At 43.9% G+C, this 6,036-nt stretch overlaps 1 non-coding gene across 1 annotated transcript; it reads left to right on the top strand.

Annotated features, from left to right (window-relative positions):
• The first annotated feature begins 5,216 nt into the window (after window positions 1-5,216).
• TRNAR-UCU lies at window positions 5,217-5,288 on the top strand. Its single transcript has one exon. It is a non-coding gene; the product is annotated as a tRNA-Arg (tRNA).
• Window positions 5,289-6,036: the final 748 nt, after the last annotated feature.

Genomic DNA, 6,036 nt, shown 5'->3' with positions numbered 1-6,036 from the left:
CCACGAAATTTTGAACGAAATTTTGAGTACTAATTAATTACAGCATTGGCATCAGCAGTCCACTTGACTGAACAACATAATCAAAGTTTATTTAGACACCTTCAATTTCCAGACACATCACAACTGGCTTACCATGACAAGTGCATAGGAGATTCTTTAGAACATTTTTTTGTCAAAGTTTCCCTATTTTTCAATTCATGTATCTCTTGGCGTGTGTTGGCAATTATTTCATCAGTATCTTTGTTTTCCCGCCCAAATATATCAACTGCCTCTTGGAGTGCATCCCCCATATCTCTTTGTGCCGGATTAAGTTGACCAATAGATACCATGGGCCTTTGCGAGCAATATGCACTCTCACTGCTGCTTTGTGAAACATCAATACTTGAGGCATTGGCCCTTGCTTCTGGCTTTGTAGCTTTATTTGAAGCCTGAAATTTAGATAAAACAAGTTACAACATCATATGATGCAATAAAAGACCTCCAATTTCAAGAGCATCATTGAGCTGATATAACATAGCAAGCAATCAAAAATAGAGCCTCGTACATCTATTTCTTCTGGAACGGTTGGTGTACTGGACTCAGTGGACCAATGAGAGCACGTGCCACTGTCACTGTTGCTCTGTGAAATGACCGCAACACTTGATAAATGGGTTGTCCCTGCTGAGATTACAGCTTTGTTTGCAGGCTAAAACTAAGACAAAATAAGTTTAAATGCAATACAATACAAGGAAAACAAACATCACTGTTGACATAATTTTGAAAGAACCATGGGCAGATATAACAAAGAAACCAGTTAAGCCACATGCCTATTAGAATAAACCAAACTAGATCATGGCGATGATGTATACAATGAACCGAGCAACTAGACATCATGTGCCCAATAACGTTTCCAGGTCACACAGAAGAAATCTAGCAACTAGCCAAATATATTCAAAAGATGTGCATGTTGGATTGGATACAATTAAGAAAATAATGTATGATTTATTTAAGCATGACACAGATAGTGCCTTCGACATCGTAGAAGGTCAATGCAACATTTAATTGTATGGCTTGTATGAAGTGCCATAACATTTAAATTAAGCATAACGAGGCATTGCTTAATCTGAGAACTGAGTGCTAGCTCAGTGGCAAGGCTTGCGAGTGCGCAGCCAGCCCACCCGTGTTCGAGTCCCAACGGGACCGGATTAAATGGGGTGTTATCTAGCGCGTATAAATTCACTGCTGGAGAGGTCTCATCATCTATCTCACAACGTATAGCCAAGGGAGGGAATCTTCCTACATTGTTCAACGTTTAGGCAATGCTTAATCTTGAATTCATGATCAAACTCAAACAAAAAAGGGCAAATAACCAGTAGCACCACGTGCATCATGTATAATCTCTACTACTATAATGCACCAGTTTTGAAATTTGATTTTCATTCTCACTCCAAACTCCCGCCAGGCAAAGCAGAGTCCTTTTTAACCGTCCACTTCACCTCATCGGACGGTTGTCAGCGGATGGATTCGCTCCTGCTTACTTCCCGCTCAGTCTCCCGCGCATGTATTTCGGCAGCTTCTCGATCGTTCCCGACAACTCCACGAGCTGTAATGCTTATGATGTTTTTAATTTCAAAATAGGGCTTGTTGCCGGTGGCCTGTGCTCCGCACACAATGCCCCTATCCAGTTGTAAACTTGCAATCCTATCACCTGCATCTCTCTCGCCGCTCATACTTCGCAATCTCACTACACCTCTATTTTCTCCGTTGCACCGTCCATTCGTTCTTCGAAGACCTTTTTGTTGTCAGCTCAGAGGGCTTGGTTGAGCTGAAGTGTCACCGCTACATCTCCTATACATCCAGATCGACACCTTTTAGCTCTCTCCGGCGCCATACGCCGGTGTATACGTACGTATACGATCTGTATGTAGGCAAGCCTGCTGCCCTGTTCCGGACACGTTCTGTTGCTGACGGCCAACCCGCGGGAGGAAATCACATGGGAGTCTCTCCTTCTCTTTGTTAATTTTTTAAATGATGGTTGTGAATTTGCACAGTTCATTTACGTGGGATTGTTGCACGTGTGATGCGTCTTGTTAGCACTGACATTAGAATCCGTTGGTTATCCTCTCTTCGGTATGGTGTGTGTCAATTTGCCACTCTAATTTCAATTATAGATCCTTGATGGTTTCGATATGTTTTGCCATAATAATTGTGTGCGGCTACTTCTTAACTTGCATAGTTCTTATATATATTTATGGTTTTCATCAAGAGAAAGATATAGTATATCTGTCAATCTGGGGTTAAGTATTTCTTTTTGCTACACAAGCAATTAACACAGTTTTAAAAAAAGTAATTAACACAGTTGCTTCTTTTTTCTTTCTTTCTTGTGTGTCCCCAGTGTCGACATTGCAGAGTGAAATAATCGTCATTTAGGTCAACTAAGTTGAGAAATATCAATGGATCCTTCTCAATGTAAATGTGACTGTGACCAGTTATGTACATACATGCAGATGACACCACATCAAACAGAGATTTATTTGCAAAGGAATGGCGAGTACAAACGAATGAAGCGAGATGCCAGTACAAGTAGTGGCAATAGAAATGCAAAATCCATAACAGGGCCAATGACAACATTCACTTGCCAACAAAATCTAAGGCTTTAGCTTTCATATACCCTCAAAAATTAAAACAGTGTAATCCCCCGAAAGGGTATCATGGTATCGTTTAATCTCAGCCATCTCACCCCTAATACCAAACATGTATCATTTAATCTCAGCTGTTCTTTTGTTTTACTCAAAAAAACATTTTTGTTTTGGGAGTTTATAGAAGCACATGCCATCGTCTACATTGGCACTGTGTTATGAAAAATATCATCTTCATCGTACATGGTTATGTGAAGATATTGATATATAATTCTATGCTAGGAAAACAAATAGCAATTACTATGTTACAAGAACCATCTTCAAGCTCGAAGATACGAAGTTCATTGGTCCACCAACCAAGGCTGATAAAATATTATATATTAATTTAGTACTAATATTTCGTATTTACTCATATTAAGGTCTAACTTTTTTCCCCATGACAAACCAGTTTTGATATAAAATCTAACGGTGGCCATGTGTGGGTCACATAAAAAGTATTGAGGTAGTAAATTTATACATAGATATTGAATAATGTATTTTAAATTTTGAAAAATATGGTAGAAATATATAAATTAGATAGTCTTGCCGTGCAATATGCATGCCGCAAAAGGTAAGATAGATCCTTAAAAATTCTCGACATATAATCATGAAATATACATAATCCTAATGGAGTGTCCATGAAAAAGTTGTGTCACTTTCGTATTAGGGTATACTTCTATCACTACAAAAAAAGTTCAAATAGACAACGTCCCAAAATCGTCCACTAAGGGCCATTTTTCATCGCCTATGGGCCTAACCCGACGATATGGGTTATGTGGTCCAAACTGCTTCAAGCAAAGTCCTACCACGTTTTTGTCGGTCCGTCGCGTTCGGGCGCCCTTCCGCCACGGAAAATAGGACCGTTGCAGATGTGTTTTCGGTAGCCCGTTGACTACTGACGTCATGCAAACTGACACGTGGCAGACGCCGTTAACTGGCAGTTAACGGCGTTAACCGGCAGAAACCCCGTGGTAGATGGTAGGCCCACACGAGGCCTTCCACGCCTTAAGCGGGCCGACCCATTTAGTTTGCGGGCCGGGCCAGCTGACTTAGTTTGACCGGTCAACTATATAGCTGGGCTGGTCCATTAGTTACGTGGGCCAGGCCTAACCTCTAAGGTTGACTAGTCAAAATTTATATGGGCCGGCCCACTAAGCCCGCGGGCCGGGCCGAATGCACTCGTTTGACCGGTCAACAGGCAAACGGGCCGGCCCACTAGACATGTGGGACCCACTTTCCTGTTATAGGGCCGGCCGATTTAACATGTGGGGACCACCACGAAGCAATTGGGCCGGCTAATCTTGATGGGCCAGGCCGGATCCGACTTATAGAGTAGGTCGGTGGATCCGGCTCCTTGCTCCTGGGCTGGGCTTCCTCCATCTTGATCAACATCAACTAGGCCGCCCGATAGGCCATATGCCACCATTACCATCTATGGGCCACCCGAGCTTGCCGGATCTAGCCACTATCGATGGTACACCTTGAAGTATACCCACAACACCAACCTCCCTTTGGCTTCTTCCTCCTCACGATTCTGGATGTTGGCTTCATGCATGTGCACTTGATGGTTGGGGAGCTGAGTGACGTGTAGGGTCCAGGAGAAATCTTCGGCCTTCTAACCACAATGGCGGTGATGCCTTTTGTGCGTCGTTATCCTTGTGAGGTGCCACTAAGGTCCCATCCCCCACCCTCTGCCCCGTCCCAGGTGAAATAACTAGTAGGAAAAGCCATATAGGTGAGATCTTAGTTATGTGGCGCACCACCCAAAAATGCGCCACAGAAAGTTGTTTTGTGGCGCACCAGGCACGGTGCGCCACAGAAATAGCTTAGTTTTGTGGCGCACCAAGAATCCATGCGCCATAGAAACTTGGTGGGGCCCACACCCTGCCACCCCAATCATTGGTTTCACTATTTCTATGGCGCACTGCGCTTGGTGCGCCACGGAAATAAGTTATTCTGTGGCGCACCACCGCGGTGCGCCACAAAAATAAGCTATTCTGTGGCGCACTGGCTCCGCTGCGCCACAGAAATAAGGTATTCTGTGGCGTACTTTGTCAGGTGCGCCACAGAATTAGCAAACCAGATATACAAAAGTAGAGCCAACCTCCCACCTACCACACTACCCAAGCCATTCTTCTTCCTCCATCTAGCTCGTCCCCCCTTCTCTCTCAAACCATTTTGGCCATACTTTTCACTTTCTTGGGTATTTATTGCACTTACTTTGGTTGATACATAATTGGAGTTGAGGAGAAGGCTCTCCATACTCTCTCGTCCTCTCCAACTAATCGATCGCGGTCTCGTCTCGGTATCGAATATACCACTTGTTTCCCCTCTTTAGTTTAAGAGGATAAAGCAGCTTGGTAGCTCACAAAGCTCATAACCTCGGGGTTGCGGGTTCGATTCCCACTAGCGGCTCCATACTCCTCTTTATGATATATGCATGATATATACATCATCCATTTGTATATCGATTTTTTGATTTCCTAAAAGAGTTTCGGTCTAAGATTTTATTCTCAGAACAAGAAAAGGGTAAAAGAAACAATAAAATATAAAGACAAAGCGTCCATTGTCTAATGGATAGGACAGAGGTCTTCTAAACCTTTGGTATAGGTTCAAATCCTATTGGACGCAATCTTATTTCTATCACATATGCTTGGAGGAGACATGCATATGCTTGTAGATCTTGTGTGGCCATCGTGTGTATGGATGCTTGTTGCAGGTGAAGCGCTTGTGTGTGTGCCGGTGTGGTGCATGTATGTTTGCCGAAATGTTGATTCATTTCCGTTTCGGCAAATTTTTGCACTACCCATATGTCCTACCTTGAGGAGAGGTCATGCCGAATTTTTCCGCTCCATGTAATACCTTGAGGAGAGGTACGGCCCATGCATGTGTGTGCATGTGTTGCGGATCTAATTTCATGTTCTATTTATACCATTTGTAGGCAAGCATGGTCGTCTCGATGAGTTCCGCTCGAATCTCTAGATACAAGATAGACGCGAAGGAGGACATGATTCGGAACAATAGGCGCCAGATAAGATGTCTGTGTCGATCATGCAAACTCGAGCGCTGGATCAACCCTGATTCCGGACAACTAGTGGAGCACCTGCTCAGGCGCGGTTTCATGCAAGACAACCAGGCGCAGCCGGCCCCATCAAATGGTGCGCATGAAGACCATGTCGACCGAGACGACTATCATCATGAAGAAGACTATCATCATGACGACGGAGACTATCATCATGAAGAAGAAGTCGGCGGAGAAGATCGCCATGAAGAAGAAGATGCCGGCGGAGAAGATCATCATGATGAAGAAGAAGATTCCGGCGCGACCCCGCTAATTTCGGCCTTGCGGGACTCTCATGTTCAAGATCTGCTCCTCCAG

Source organism: Lolium rigidum, chromosome 3 (assembly GCF_022539505.1).
Source record: "Lolium rigidum isolate FL_2022 chromosome 3, APGP_CSIRO_Lrig_0.1, whole genome shotgun sequence".
Taxonomy (NCBI): Eukaryota; Viridiplantae; Streptophyta; class Magnoliopsida; order Poales; family Poaceae; genus Lolium; species Lolium rigidum.
This window is presented reverse-complemented; position numbering and strand designations above follow the sequence as displayed.